Here is a 16,798-nt window from a genome sequence, read left to right as displayed (position 1 = left end):
CTCACCATTGCTGAGGCTGGCATTGAATTTGAGATCCTCCTGCCTCAGCCTCCTGGGCTGCTGGGATGACAGGTGCACGCCAGTGTGCCTGGCCCTGAACTCTTCATTTATGGGCAATGAAACTGTCTGAGTTCCTGGCTTATGTCCTTTGTCTCTAGGGTGGGGGGAGACAGGCCTGGAGAGGTGAGCAGGCGGATTATTGAATAGCGTTACTCATAGGAGAAGCCTATGTGGTATACACATCTGCCTAGACCTCCAGAGTTTATCTTGGGCTCACTTTGTTCCAGGGGTCACTAGCCCAGATGCCCGTTAAGGGATGGAGCCAGGTGTGGTGGCCCACGCCTGTCATCCCAGAAGCTCAGGAGGCTGAGGCAGGAGGATGGTGAATTCAAAGCCAGCCTCAGAAAAAGCAAGATGCTAAGCACCTCAGTGAGATCCTGTCTCTAAATAAAATATAAAATAGGGCTGAGGAAGTGGCTCAGTGATCGAGTGTCCCTGAGTTCAATCCCTGGTACCAAAGGGAAAACAAAAGTCCGGGATGGAAGTGAAAAAGTACAACAAGTGACAAGAAACAACAGTACAAGTAGGTTGAGGGGTGGCAGCTACGGGGACAACAGAGGGTGGTGGGGCCTGTGAAGGATCCAGCATGTGCCCTATCTGCAGCAGTAGCTGCTCCTCGAACAATGTTGAGTGCCGCCATGTTGGAACACAAGTCTAAGGTTGCCAGGACTCCTGAATTTTTCCAGAAGACCAGGAAATCCGGATTTTTATGTCAAATGGCCTTATTTTGTAAGCCTGGTGACTCATCCTCGGCTTCCTGGAAGCATTCTAAAGTAAACAAAACATCATTGTACGTTGAGTCGGGCAGGTTTGCGATCATTCACATTCTGCAGATGTCCACTGGGCACCCCATTGGGAACTCAGCTCTGTGCTAGACATTGCTGGGCACTGCTGGGAAGAGGGATGCAGAGATCTGGGAAGGCTTGGAGTTCCCTGGGAGAGGAAGATGTGTCCACAGACTTACAAGGGCCATGATTGGCATGATTATGAATATGGGTCTCGAGTCACACAGTTGTGAATTTATGCCCTGGCTCTGACACATACAGGTTGTGTGTCCTTGGGCAAGTCACTTAACCTCTCTGAGACTCAACTTTTATATGCAAGGGAAAAAAAGGTTAAAAGAAATTGAGTCTCCCAGGACTGTCTTGCCTGCCAAATGAGTTAATGGCTGGTTAACCCTTTGGGAATCATCTGCTGGGCAAGTGTGCTGGGATGTTCCAAGGAGCTGAGATGACAGGGTTGGGGCCATGCCTGGAATGGGCTGAGTGTTTGGTGTACATCCAGGTGGGCAGGCATTTCTGGAAGTGGAATGGTCAGGGAGCTCTGAGAAAAAGATGGCGGAAACCCTCGCTGGGGGCCAAGTGGCAATGTGCGGTCCGCTGAGTGTCTCTGCTCTCATACCATCAGGGTGTCCAGGGCTGCTGCAAGGATTTCCTGATCAGATGCTGGATGCAAGTTGAGATCTAGAGAGCAGAAAGGGCCTGTGGAAGGTGGGCTCAAGATCCTACAAAACCCCAAATGCCATGTGTACTTCACAGCCACCATCCTGCTCGCTGCCCCCACTTCTTGCACTTGCTGTGTGGCAAATGTGGCTCTCAACACTTTTCCATAGAGTGGCTCATTTAATATATGAGCCTGGGAGCTACATACTGTTACTATCATTTCCAGTTTCCAGATAGGGCCACTAAGGCACAGAGAGGTTAAGCAACTTTCTGAAAGTCACACAGCAAGTAGACAACAGAGTCAGGCCATCTGGCCCCCAGACCTATGCTACCTGAATTAACCCTCCTGGATGGAATTCCCTCTACTAAAAGACTTCTGGTTCCACTTTTCCTGATAACACACTGACAGACAGTTCCCATCTGTTCCATGGGGGAGAAAAGAGTGGTTCGATTATTTCAGGACTGTTAACCCTCCCCATTCTGGGCAGCCAGGGGAGAGTCCAGGCCCCAGGAATACCTTCATGCTAAGTCTCAGGGCCTCATAGGTGCTTGTCTCCCTCGCCATGCTCTTTGCTTCCCCAGGGCAAGCCCTGAAAGCCTCCAGGGAGAAGCTGGGAGCCAGGCAGGGAGGGAGAAGAAGGCTATAGTTGAAGCCTGGCGCCAGGTGATCTCTGATGTGAGTGCAGAACTGGGCCAACAGGTCTGCCTGCACTGGGCCAGGCAAGTCAAGGCCACCAGATCCAGAGAGTGGCCCAGTGCTTAGCCCCGGGCCCAGAATCCCCCATCCCCATCTGCTCATGCACATGCCCTCCATCACGCACACACTCCCACGTCCTCACTCACCAGCCACAGTTACTCACGTGCCCCGAGACGTCCATCAATCCAGACACACATGCACGGTTTCGCTGCTCACTCTCAGGCAGTCACACACGTGAATAAGTCATGCACATGCGTGGACACTCAGACCCCAGCGCCAATTCCTGGGAGGCCAGGGAGGGACTGTTCCAAGCCAGCCCGCAGCACTTCTCCCTCTGGTCACTCCTTCCCCCTTCCATTAAATGGAAAAATGCCTTCAGCAAAAGCCGCCCACAGGGCTGGAAGCTCCCCCTCCCTTCCTGGCCTCTTCCATTCAGGGCACAGCCAGTGTGACAGCTCCCTGCGTCTGTTGGGAAACATGCCAGTGGGAGAGGCGACAAGATGAGAAGAATGTTTCAAAGTAGAGTCCAAAGATGACACCAGACCTTCACGGTCTGTGTCAGCTTGCAGTGTTAGAGGGAAAAGCTGAAGAAAAGCAGGGCCTATTGGAGGAATCCTGGGCTGCGAAGCAAGAATGTTAACACAAAGGCAAACTTCATCAGTGATTTACTGTGTGACCTTGGGCCAGTCACTTCCTGTCTCTGAGATGTAAGTTTTCTGATAGCCTAAGGGTTAAGAGCAGGTATCTGGAGCCAGAAGACTTCAGTTTGAATTCTGGCTCTCTGTTTTACCAAACTGGGTGACCTTGGGCAAGTTATACAACTTCTCTATGCCTTAATTTCATCATATGTATAATGGGGCTTATATTATTTTACAGTAGTCATGAGGATTAAATGGCTTGATATACACAAAGCTGTTAGAAAGGATAAATAAATAAATTTTACAGATACGGATCATTTAATATATGAGCTTAGGAGCTACATACTGTTACTATCATTTCCAGTTTCCAGATAGGGGCACTAAGGCACAGAGAGGTTAAGCAACTTTCTGAAAGTCACACAGCATGTAAACAACAGAGTGAGCCATCTGGCCCCCAAATCTATCATTTAATGATTTAAATACAGGAGCGACCGCAACATCTGCCAAGTTGATTGAATGTGGGAGAGAGGAAGTATCCAAACCTAGTATCCAAATGTAATAACAGCAGCAATTATTGTTGCTGGGGTTTTGTTTTGTTTTCTATTCCTTTTGCCATACTGGACTCCCTCCCACTGAGCCACATCCTCAGCCATTTTTTTTTTCCAAATGGGTAACGCTAAATTGTCCAGGCTGGCCTCAAACTTGTGATCCTCTTGCCTCAGCCTCCCAACTTGCTGGTATTACAGGCATGCACCACTGCACCTGGCTACTGTTCCTACTTATTGTAAAGTGAGGACACAAATGTTACCTGCACAGGATTGCGGGTGAAGTATGCAAGACAGTGCTTGGCAAGGAGTCCAAAAAGTAGTGATCAATGTGCAAGAAGAACAATATTTGCTGGATGCATTCCGAGGTTGGGATGGGCCTCTACGCATGTTCTGAACAGAGAGGGCTGCCCTCAGGGTAGGGCTTCCTCAGCCCCTGCCACCGGGCTGTGGCTTGTTGTCTGAGCATGCAGGCTTGCCCTGCCTCATGGCCTTGAACGAGTCTCCCCTAGATGCTCACATGACCCATTCTCTCACCTCCTTGAAGTCTTTGTTTAAGAAGCACTTTCTCCATGAGGCCTACTATGACCATTTAGGTAGTTTGAGGTTTTTGTTTGTTTTGTTTTAATTCTTTTTTATTTGTTCTTTTTAGATACACATGGCAGTAGAGTGTATTTCGACATAGTACACATACATGGAGTACAGCTCCCCATTCCTGTGGTTGGACAGGATGTGGAGTTTCACTGTGTGCTTTCACATATGAACATAGGAAAGTTCTGTCCCATTCACTCCACTGTCTTTTGCATTCCCATTCCCCATCCCTTCCCTTCCTGCCCCTTTGTCTACTCCAATGAACTTGTATTCTGCCCCCCACCCTTATTGAGAGTCAGCATGCACAGATCAGGGAGAACATTCTGCCTTTGGTTTGGGGATTGGCTTATTTCACTTAGGTAGTTACACATTGTTCCTCACACTCCTGCATTTGTTACATTTCTCTTATTTTTCTGAAGTGTATGCCGGCTTCTCACACACTACATCCTTCACTAACGATAAAATTGTCTTGCTTATTTTCCTGCTCTACTCATGGCTCCCGAGTGCCTAGAACTGACCTGCGGTAGGACCACAGTGACTTTGGCTGAGTAAGCACAGCTTCCCGTGAAAGTCCCCAGGCTACAGTTGGGACAGTGGGCTGGTGAGTCTGGAGGTGAGGAGAGTGGTGGGGAGGCTGCTGAAGGCCTCTACAGGGGAGGCCTGGAAGCCTGAGGCAGGGCCGTGATGGCAGGAGGGCAGCTGTGAGGCGCAGGCAGAGGCCAGGAGAGCAGGCGTCCAATCCTGCTGGCTTGTGGACAGATGGATCTCCAAGCCCTGGTCACTGCCAGTCAGAGTCCAGGCACAAGGAGTGTTTGTTGAGTGAATGATTTAAATACACGAGCGATCGCAGCATCGGCCAAGTTGGTCGAATGGGGGGAGAGGAAGTGTCCAAACCTCGCACCCTCAGCTTGAGCCTGGGTGACCCAGAAATGGGGTGCCAATGTCCCCAAGTGCTCAAGTCACAAGATCTCCCACACATCACACCTGCGGACATCAACTCCAACATCACTTCCTCCACAAAGTACGCTTCACCAGAACCACAGGGTGGGCCTCACCTGGCCCCTGGTGCTCACTACATCTGTGGGCCTAGAACAAAATGTGGGATCAGGCTGCAGGCCCACAGTCAGCAGGTCACACATCTGTGAGGAAAGTGGGGGGTCCCCAGGAGCTGCGAAGTGCAGCCCAGCAGTGGACAGTGGGCCTTGCCCTTTGCCCTTTCACCAACCGTTCTTCCCCGAGAGATCCCTGCACGCCCTTTCCAGGTCACCTGTTCCAGACATCTGTCACAGAAACTGGACTCAACAGTGTGTGTTTGGACAACAGAAGTTGGCGGTGTGCTAGCCCAGCTCCCTTGGTCTCTCCTATCAGGATTGGCCTCCACCACTTGCTCTGAATGGACAGTCATCTCAGCAAGCGAGGTCGCCGACCAGCCGGCCCTCACTGCCTATTGCCTGCCCAGTGGCCTGACCTTCCAGCCTCCAACTCCTGGGCGGGATCACCCTGCAGCCCCAGCATCTGTCATCAGCTCTGCCTGCAGACACTTCCACCAAGAAACCTGTCCTTTGTGCCTTGCTTGGCTGTGCCTTGCTGGGCTGGCTGCTACAGAGGCCCTCTCCTGCAGGTGGCACTCTGCTCTCTGTGGATCCTCCTGCCGCCCTCCTGGAGGGACCACAGGGAAAAGCAGGCACTGTCCTCTGGTAACTTAGGAACATCGCGACCCTCCAGAATCCCAGGATCCTCCTTCCGAGACCAGATCAATTGTACTGCCTTCACTACCAAAGCAGGTCCACGGAGATCTGGAGCCCAGGACACCTAGTCACATACCTCTCTTCCTTGGAAAAGCAAACAGAGGTGAGGGCCCAAGAGCAACCAGAGGATCTGATGGCAGCAGCGGTGGAAGTGGCTGTGGTGGCACAGGACAGGGATGTGGAAGAGGCAGAGGAGAATAAAGGAGGAGGAAGAGGAGGAGGAGGAGAGCAAAGAGATATGTAGGACATTTTGGAAATGGATGCGCTTAGCAATGGGGGAGTATCACCCTTGAAGCCTCTGCACACCAAGGAAGACCTCGCTGTGTGCAGCCTACTCCTAGGCCCTAAGAAACAAACACTGTACAAGAGAGGGTCCAGGTGTCTCCAGTGAACTTCTCTGACAGCCTGACTGGTGCAGCCTGAGGCAGAGGCAGCAGTGCTCCTGGCCTGCTCCATGCTGCCACAAAATGGGTAAAGCAAGGGTTGGATGAAGACATTGAGACATTCTGCCCAGTTCTCCCAACTCCTGGGAATCTCCAGATGGGGTACAGGGGGAAGTCTTCAACTAACCCGTTAAGGAGTGCTCTTCCACTCATACCTGCTAGCCAGAGGCCCTGTAACAGAAAAAGCCACATGCCAGTGACCCTGTAGATACCACTTTAGTGGCATTGAGGTGAGCTGCCACACCTCCTAAGCACACTGTGGTTCTTATGGAGGAAGACTTAGGCACCCTGCAGAAGAAGGATCTGTCTCCAAAGAAGAGCCGTATCATGGAGGATGACATGGAGGACTTGGAGGGTAAAACAGACTGCAGCGGCCAGCACTAGGACCCTGAAGTTTTTCTCCCCACCTGTGGATCCTGCAAGGACTGCAGACCCATGACTCCACCCACTGATACATCCCATAATATCCAGCTATTCTTGCCACCACTGTATTGGCAAATCAGGCTGATTGCCCCTGATCCTGTCTGTCCCTTTACCTTCCCGCATACCAATTAGTGTTGATGTGGGCCTCCCTAGTTGTCTTCCTCTCCCTCCGCCTGCTAACCTCTTCCTTCTTTGAGGCCCAGTCCCAGTGTGGATATTCTTGCTGGTAAGTATCATCACTCTACTCACTTGGCAAGAGCCGCTGCACCCCCCATTTCCCTCCTCCCCACACCTCATATCCTGGAGCCTTTCCCCTTCAGCCTGCCTCCTGCAGAATGGAATCCCCAACCCTCAACTGTGTGGAGTTTCCTCCTCCTCCTCTCTTTCTTTCCCAGTTCTCCTTTGATCCCTTTCACCAGCAAACATGTTAGCATTGGTCAGCCCCTAACTCTGGAAAGTGAATCTGCCACCTCTAGAGCCAATGCATCTGAGCACCCGATCCAGCAGCCAACTGTCCAGAGGGTAGTATGAGGTCATTGCCATGGACACTACTCCCTATTTTATGGCAGTGATTGTCACAATTGTCCCTGGCTCAAAGAGCAGCTCCTACCCATTCCCCCACGTCCATACTCCTAGGTATTACAGGGAGGTGGAAAATGGACCAGTGTGGACCAGACCGCCTTTTTTTTTTTTAGGGTCTCCTGCTCCAACTCCTATGGAACCATCTCTTTGTTCCATAAACCACTCCTCAGCCCACATCTGAGAACCCTCATGGGCAACAGGGAGAGCCCCTCTTCACAACACTCCTCTAATCATCTTATTCCCAGTCATGGATCATGCAGTGGCCTCCTTCCTAGATGACACACTCTATACCATCAACCTGCAAGTATACCAATGATGGTGCTATGGATACCACCCCTTTATCCAAGGCTGTCATCTTCCAATCCTCTCTTGTTGTCAAGAACAACTTCAGCCCATACTACGGGTTGCTCCCTGGTTATGGGAACCTCCTACCCATGGCAATATCACCTCCCTCCTTTTATCCACAAGTTGGTGTGTACAGCCTGTGCAGGGACCCAGCTCTACTCTCCAGCATCCTAGCAGTGCTGAAACAACCCATCAGCCCACATCTAGGGCTGCAACCTAATGCACAACTCTTTCTCTTTGGGTAATCCAGGAAGCCCAGCCCCAGCTATGGACTTAAGCTTTCTCACAGCTCAACAGCTGAGTGGCAGCACAGTGCAGTCAGGACCTGTGGGTATCACATCACCATGAACACCATTTTACCCACAACTCCACAACCTGACAGCCTTTCCCAAGAACCCAGATGGTATGTACACAGGCATAGCCACAAGGTCTGAACTGGGACATGCCAGCAGGGTGACAAGCTCCAGGGACAGAACTTCAATCTTTGCTAGCACAATTTCTGGCCCAGTGGAGTTCATGAGAACTGGGGCTCCCAGGGGTGGAGGGAACTTTGGGTTTAGCATAACAACACCAGGATGGAGGTCCCATTCCACAGCCCACTCTCAATCAGGATGGATCTAATGCAAACCAGTGTGAAGCACAGAGGAGAACTTTGTGGACACTCAGCTTGACCCACCTGCCAGATATGGAAAAGAAATACATACATAAATTGTTTGTAGGATTGCTAATTAGTGCAACTTTTCTAGAAGGCAGTATAGAGGTTCCTAAAAATAAATGGAAGGAACTCACCATATCATCCAGGGATTACACTCTTTGGTGTATAACCAAAGGAGCTAAAATCAGCATACTACAGGGTGCAGCCACAACAATATTTATAGGACAACTCACATTATTTAGCTCTGGAGCCAACCTAGGTATCTGTGAACACAGGAATTGATAAGGAAAATGTGATGTGTGTGTGTGTGTGTGTGTGTGTGTGTGTGTGTGTATATATATATATATATATATATATATATATATATATATATATATTCACACATACATACATTATACATACAAATAGATTATTACTCAGCCATAAAGAAGAATGGAACTATGGCATTGGCAGTCAATGGTTGGAACTGGAGACCATCTTGCTAAATAAAATTAACCTGACCCAAAAAGCAAAAGATCAAATGCTTTCTCTGATATTCAGAAGCTGAACCAGAGTAAGAAAAACATAGAAGAAAAAGTATGTTTTTTTGGGGGGAGGAATTCCATGAAACTAGAAGAGATGTCAGTGGAATGGAGGATGGGGATTGAGGGGGAGGAACGAGGAATGAGAAAAGAGAAGAAGGATGGAATGAATCTGACCCAATTCCTGTATGTATATATGAATATGAATTTAACTTTTGTTGATATCCACAAGGTACTAAAATGATTAATAAAAGAAACATCAGTAGAGTACAGGTGAGGGTTCATGGGAGAGAAGGAGTATAGGAAAAGCAGAGAAACTGCAAACTGAATTTGAACAAATTATATTCCATGATTGTGTAGTTATGTCAAGTGAAGCCTAAAAATGATTCCTCATGCTCCTTCCTGTGTCCTGCCTTCCACCCTTGTCCATACTACACCTGTACATCCCCAGGGTGGTGTGGCTATGATCTCCATCCTTACAGATGTGTCAATATATTTTATAAATGTATGCAAATGAGTATACAAAGTTGCCTGTTTAGCTTCTTTCATAAAACAATGATTTTTTAAAAATGTTTTCTTTTTTTAGTTTTTATACTTGTAGAGGGACACAGTACCTTTATTTTATTAATTTATTTTAATGATGCTGAGGATCAAACCCAGTGCCTCACACATGCTAGGCAAGCACTCTACCACTGAGCTATACCCAGACCCCCATAATGATTTTGAGGGGAAGACATGATTTTGTTTATGTCAGTGACCCATCCCTGTGGTTTACTGTATAGTAGTCCATTGTGTGAGTGTACCATGGGACAACCCAACCATTGCCGGATATCTATGTTGTAGAGTACAGTTATTAAAAGTAAACTAGTATGAATGTCTCTTGAAAGATCTTATAAGAATAGGCAAAGGAAGAGAAGGGCTATGCCATATGCTAGAAGCAGGTTTAAATTTTAAGTGGCTAGACTTTCTAATCTTGGAAGGGATGGTAACAAGCCACTAAGTGCCGAAGAGTTCGGTTCCCTACACTTTCTCACCAATATTTTGTGTAGCCAGACATTTAAGTTTTAGGTCTTCAACTGTTGTGCAGTTGTATCCTCTTGTGATCTAAGTTTTTATAAAGCTGTTGATTATGATAAGTAAATTTTCATGTGATTGTTTCCTGTGTATATAACTGTCTTAATGATATCTCTTTTCAAAGCGTTTTGCCAGTGCTTTTGACTTTATTTTAATTTCTAATATTTAGGCTTAGATTTTTTTCAAATGGCATAGAACACATGTTTTTATATGATTTGCAAACATTTCTATCAATCTCTGTTCTGCTCTTTTATTCTTACAGAGATATCTTCCAAATATCTCTTCTTCATCTCAGATGTCATTTTTGCTCCTTTCTTGTTCTTGGGATGATACTGTCTGTAGGTAATCTTCATCTCACCCAAGAGCAAAAGGACTTTGTCCCACATTTAGACTCATAGAAATTTAATAGATGTATGTTTGAATTTGGACTCTTGACCTATCAAGTAGGAGAAAAATTCCTATATTTTGAGAAGGGTTCTGTACGTACCATATACTACCTGTGTACAGAAACACTTCTCAAAAACTCTCCTCTTCCTCCACTGAATTTCCTTTGTACCATTCTTCAAAATCAATTGTCCCTCTATGTTTGACTCTGTAAGTATCTATTTTCTCCCTCTGATCTATTATGAATGATGCTAAATTGTAATGAATTCTCTCCCTGACTGCAGTTCAGTTACTCATGGACATTGGCTTATAACATATGGCTACATGTATCTATCAAATCATGCAGCTGATGAACCCAGCCTAATTCCATCTTAAGATTGGGAGCCATTTCATCACAAAGATATGAAAAGTTAATTTCTGTTTTCCTGTAAATTACTGTGATTTGTAAACTTGCTTGGAATGCCTGCCCATGCCTTGAGCTCACACATGCCTGGTTTCCCTTGTTCCTCTGAAACCTTAGTGGCTTATCACAAATTCTGGTTTTCCCTGACCAGATCAACACTCTCTGAAACCCTAATGGTGTCTCATAAATTCTGATATTGGGATGTAAATTTACTCCTTAAGTGCTGAACAATTTAGACCATTAAACTACTACCTGCCTTTGTATTATGCTTGTCAAAATCCTGTTATCTAACTGGGATTACTTCCATAGACATTTTAAATGTTAATATATAAAACTTGCATATTATACAGCCAAATAAGATCAACAAATTTCACATCAATGTATCCTAAAAACAATTGTTGGCATAAAGGGCATGTGCAGTGTTGATCTGAACCAACATACACAAAGGCATTAGAAATCCCAAACAACAGAGTATATGGAGCAAAACAAAGAAATATCAGACCTTGAAGGCAGCTCTCCTGAGACAAAGTAGAAGGGAAACCAAATAGAAAACACCAGGGGAGAATCTGAGCTCTTTGGACACCATTAAATGCACAGATGTCCACACTTTCAGGACATCTGAATGTAAGGAGAATCAAGGTGAGGAGATAGAAAGCCCATTCATTGAAGTCATAGCAGAAACTCTCCTCATCTTGGGAAAGATGTGGACATCCATCTACAGGAAGCTTATGAGACCCCAAATAGACATTGCCTGAAGATATATTCACCAGGGTAATTCACCCAACTGTCAAAAGTATAAGCCAGAGAAAGAAATCCAAAATCTACAAGACAAAGACATCCAGAGGAATTCAAGCCCTTGTCCTAGAGCAGTGAAGCAGTGGCCAGGGTGGTCTTGCCAATTCCTGGGATGTTCCCAAGCCATATCTCCTATTGTCTCAGAATAAATTGTTAAGCATCTCTATAGTGACTGTAATGCTTTGACAACCACGTCTTACTGAGACCCAATTTTACTCTGACTTTTCTTTTCAAATTCCATTTACCCTCTCATTTCTATTCCTCATTATCACAATAAACCTGGAGAAAAGCTGCTAGTCATATTCATACAGCAGCTGAATGCTGGGCTGCCTTGAAATTTCCTTCAGCAGAGTAATGAGTACCTCTAAATTCAGCCACACAGTGACAGAACTTGTTGAAAATATAGATAATTTCTATGCCATAATGTAACATGAATGGCCTCTATTTGCAATTCCAATGGTGTACTCCTCTGCTGCAATCTCATGAGCACAGCCTTTTTTTATGCACAATACTACCACCATTCTGGTCTTCTGAGCCTCCACCAGAGCCACACAAGTTCCAGTGGCAATGTTCAATTTTTTTCCATCTTGCATCTCTAAAATTTTGGAAAGTCCTACTTCAATCCTTTTTTAATTTTGAAACAGGGCCCCACTAAGTTACCAAGGCTGGTCTTGAACTCACGATCCTTTTTCCTGAGTAGCTAGGATTACAGGCATGTGCCACCATGCCAAGCACTTCATTCATGTAGTATCTTGATAAATTATAAGATTCTTATTTTCATATGAATTTTAAAATTATGTTTTTTCAATGTACATTCTGAAGAATTTTATTTTATTGATATAATGAATCAACATCAGTCATTTGGCAAAGGCAAGATTACAATTAATTTTCGTGGTTTAAAATTTTTTATTAAATTCTTTATTTATTCTAATTTGTCATACATGATGGCAGAATGCAATTCATCTCATATTATACATATAGATGTAACTCAGAGGTAGAGTGTGCTTGTATTCAGTCCTCAGTACAACAAAGAAAAAAATTAATAAAGTGGTATATTTGTATTATTTTATACAAAGGATGATGCCAAAAAGGATGATGTGTAAATTTATGTTGTTCTCCTGTGTCTTTATCATTTCTTTTTGGTTTTATAAATAATAAAAATTTTAAAGATTAAAAAAAAAAGTCTTATTTCAAATACTAAAAATTGCCAGATGTTCCTGAACAATATAGTCAGACTCATCACAAGAAGAACTCGCCTCTTGGTATCAATTTCATCTAACCAGCTTTTTAAAAAAAATATCACCAAAAGACCTGACAAGAAGGAGGAGGAAAAGTTTATTTGCTTCACAGTTTCTTATGTCAGTCTTTAGACAGCTGACTCTATAACTCTGGGCCCAAGATGAGGCATAACATCATAGCAAAAGTATGTGGTGGAAGTATCCAGTTCAGAACATGGCCACCGGGTAGGAGAGAGAGCAAGCACCAGTCACAAAGTATAAGCCCCAAAGGCATGCCCTCAGTCACGTACTTCTTCTAACCAACTTCTACCTGTCTAGAGTTACCCCTCAGTTTATCCATATTGGTGGATTAAGGAACTGTTTATGTTAAGGTTCTTACATCCCAATCTGTTTACACCAAAACTTTCTTTCATTGTCTCACACGTGAGCTTCTAGTGGACACTTCATTTTGAAATTATAACACCTGATACTGGACTTATTCAAATACGACTTGTCCTATGATGAGAAGGTTCCATGGAACCCAGACTGAGAGCAATGAGAATGGTGCCAGGAGTGGACCTAGAGGTGACTAGTGGAATGTGGTTGGATAAACTGTTTCATTTTTCAACTGATGGTTTGGGTTTGAGTTTTGCTGAATTCCTTGGTGATTGCATATCCAAACACAATGTGTTTGATAATGAGGAAAAACTGGAAAAGACATAATTCTGACTTTGACACTCACATTGTCTCCTTCTACTGTGGATCAGAACAGGGGCATGCTCTCCTAGGGGCCACACAGGGCATGGGAGCCTGGTGTCCTTGCTTCCTGCCACATCACTGCCACCACCACCAGGCTGTGACCTATGCAGGACCCTTTACTGCAGTGACCTATATGCTTCCCCTTCAGAGGACAAAAGTGAGGAAGTAGAATAAGGATGAGAGGTGAGGCCACAGGGCCTGAAATAAATCTCAGCTCCTCAGGAATGATGGGAAAGGGAGGGATGGGTGTCTGTTTAGGTCACTGCCACAACATGTTCCCAACTGTTCAACAGTCAGGTACAGTGGTCCACAGGCTCGACTGACAGTCACCAATCACCCTGTCACACAGCCAGGTAGTCAAGCCAGCTGTTGTCACCCCTCTGGATCCCTGGTATGGATGGGTTATGGCAGTTGCTGCCACTCCTGCATCCCTGATAGGACTCTTGCCCACAACTTTGGGACTATGTCATCTATGAAAAGCTTGTCCCACCACAGTGCCAACTGCTGATTCTACTAGACCATGATTCAGTCCCTGCTGGTGTCTTTCTTTCCCTGAGGACTCTGCTTGACCACTGCAACTGTTAAGGGCACTAAGGACGTTTGCTAGACCACAAGTGGCATGGTAAGTGTCCAGTACAGCACCAAGCACAATGAATGCACACAGTAGGTGTTCTATAACTGTTTCGTAAGCTGAATTAAGGAAGAAAATGCACACGTTAAAGGCTCAGTTCTTGGTTGCTGGTAGGTCAAAAATAAAAACTGAGTTTCGAGAAAAATAAATATTAAAGGCCTCATTGGAGACATTCATAATCTATCTGTAGAAAGCGAATAATCCAACTTAGAAACATAAAACACAGAGTGACAAAGAGTTAGCCTAAGTACAAAATGAAGAGATGGAAAAAGGAGCTTTAGGTGTGAGCTGGCATTGTTAGGGAAAGCTTCAGGAAGCAAGGACCTAACAGGTGGCCTGAATCAACTGGAAGGCAGCCAAACCAGGGGTTATTATTGATCCTCTGGTGCTTCTGCCTCCAGGCACAACTGTCACAGCTCCAGGGATTCTCCCCCCACCCCCAACTGGAAGCCCATGCGCACTCACCGGCCACTCCCCCTGCCACCCCATCCCCCGCGTGCCCATGTACCTGTGGGGCCACACTCACTCACGAGCCCAACCGCCCAACCGCCGCCCCTACCCAGCTTGAGGGCGCCCCCAGGCGGTAGGCTGGCCTGGGTGGGCCGCGGCACCCTGCTCCCAACAGCCGGCACCGCAGGGACCAACTGTCAGATGGTCACAGTCGCCGCGCCATCCCCACCCTCAGTGGGTCCGAATGGCGCCTCCAATAAGCAACTCACCTGCCGCCCTCAGGATGGCCTGGAGCCCGCGCCGCGTCCCGGGAAGCTGGAGGCGACCGAAGTTCTGGGTGCGGCGGCCAACTTCGTGCTGCAGCCGGCGGCGAAAAGGGCGGCCTCAGCGCGTCCGCTTTTGCACACCTGCCTGCGACGGGCTGAGGGCAGCAGGGTCAGGCCCGCGGACGGCACGCCAGGGGCAGTTCGGGCACCACTAGGGCGCGACCTGAGTGGCGCCGCTATCCCGCCAGGTACTGCCTCAAGCTCTCTCAGCGGGAGCAGGCGCTGCGGAGGATCAGGGCGGACAGTACGCGCCCTGCCGGCGGGATCTGCACCTGCATCTGGGGCCTTGGGTCTGTAGGCAATGCAGTGAGTCGCATGCAGGCCATCCAGCCAAAGAGAGCACAAGACACAGCACCTATTTCAAGAATATTAAAGCTCTCATAGAGAGACGATTTATACAATAGAAGCAGATGGAGATACAAGGAAGACAAATGATCATGAAACATTGAAAGAGAACAGCAGGGAGTTGACAGGACTCCACAAGGCAGGAGGAGTGGTAAGATGTTGCCATCAAATTGTACAGTGCATTTATTATGTTTTAACCCATTGGTAAATTCACCATCCCACGTTGATTAGCAGGGCTTTAGCTGGAGAAGCCAAGGCTCTGCTTCTCATGCACTACTGATCCATGCCTTTGCCTTTCTTTGTCCACCATAGATCATGTCCCAGCAGCAACTCTATCTCTGGCTGTTTTTCAGCCACCTCCAACCACTCCAGCCCTGTGTCCATACACTGCTTCCTGAGAAAATCTTCAACCAGACCCATGTACTGACACTTACTCTATCTTCTTTTAGAACATCCTGTGGATTCCGCTGAAGAGCTTCCAAATTAGAGGCATACATTCCTGAAACTCCAAGTGGAAGAAGCTTTGTTCTGATTGCACTGTCTTGTTGGAAGGCCTCCGATTGCACAGAACCCAGTCAGAGCCTGGCAACAGAAGTCAGAGCAAGAAGATGCTGTCCACACAGCATGGACTCAGAGGTAGGAGCAATGTCAGAGCCACTCTGTAGCCACCCTGTGTTTATGTCTCTGTTTTGTATGATTGGATCCCGAAGAGCATCTTTGTTTTCAGCAGTGAATTGGATGACCCACTAGACAGTCACACTGAAGGTAGGACACTATAGAAGCAGGTCTGTATGACAGCTGGAGGACACTGCTGCTTTTGAACTTGGGGATGGAGTCTGAGTGGAAGTATCTTTATATTTTTCATATCTTAATGACCTTGTGTCAAGAGATCTGATGCCATGACTTGGAGTGTGCTGTGTTTGTAACCACGTTTTCTAGCCTTACATGGAAAGTTGACCTTTGCCAGGAGAAGAGCTCATTCTCCCCTTATCACCTAAACATCCTGTGACTTGATGTGACATAGTGAAGAAGAAATCTCATCATCAGACAGAAAGACAGACAAAAACCAGGGTTTTTCTGTGCTCAGAGTGTCCTTCTGAGGTCACTCTCCCAATGACCTTTGGCCTCCCTCTTGGCCTCACCTTTTATAGGATCCACCCCTTCTCAATACTGCCCCCCTGAGGATGCCAACATATGGACCTAGGAGGACAACCACATCCAAACCTCAGAAGGGACTGCTGTGGTGGGTCTCAAACATTCACACCACCCCCAAATCAGTGTGACAGTGCTGTTCTCCTTGTTTGAGTCAGTTTGAGATTGGGAGTGTGACTTAGTTCTGAGGGTTGAGATGAAAGGGAAAGTCTGCTGGGGAAATCTCTGATAAAGGTATAGTCACAGGAGCTGAACCAAAAGTGAAGTATGGCAGATTGAGAAAATCTTCACATCCAACCACAACTCCATTAACATGCTAGGAAAAGGAATTTCGTTTTTCGTTTTTCTTTCTCTCTTCTTAAAAAAAATCATTTTTTTTTTAGGTATACATGGCATTAGAACCTATTTGATGTATTTGTACAAACACAGAATATATTGCATTTTAATCCCAGTCTTGTGGATGTACATGATGCCGAGATTCACTGTGGTATATTCACATATGTACAAGGAAAGTTATGTCAGATTCATTCCACTGTCTTTCCTATTCCTATCCCCTCTCCCTGCCTTTCATT

General features: G+C 46.4%; 1 long non-coding RNA gene across 1 annotated transcript in view; it reads right to left on the bottom strand.

Annotated features, from left to right (window-relative positions):
• LOC139703100 (uncharacterized) overlaps nt 1–14,943 on the bottom strand; it is a 45,986-nt gene extending 31,043 nt beyond the window's left edge. Inside the window, exon 1 of the long non-coding RNA XR_011705584.1 lies at nt 14,673–14,943. This is a non-coding gene — a long non-coding RNA (uncharacterized lncRNA). The remainder of the gene's footprint in view (nt 1–14,672) is intronic.
• Between the last annotated feature and the right edge of the window lie 1,855 nt (nt 14,944–16,798).

This window comes from Marmota flaviventris, chromosome X (genome assembly GCF_047511675.1).
Source record: "Marmota flaviventris isolate mMarFla1 chromosome X, mMarFla1.hap1, whole genome shotgun sequence".
NCBI lineage: Eukaryota > Metazoa > Chordata > Mammalia > Rodentia > Sciuridae > Marmota > Marmota flaviventris.
This window is presented reverse-complemented; position numbering and strand designations above follow the sequence as displayed.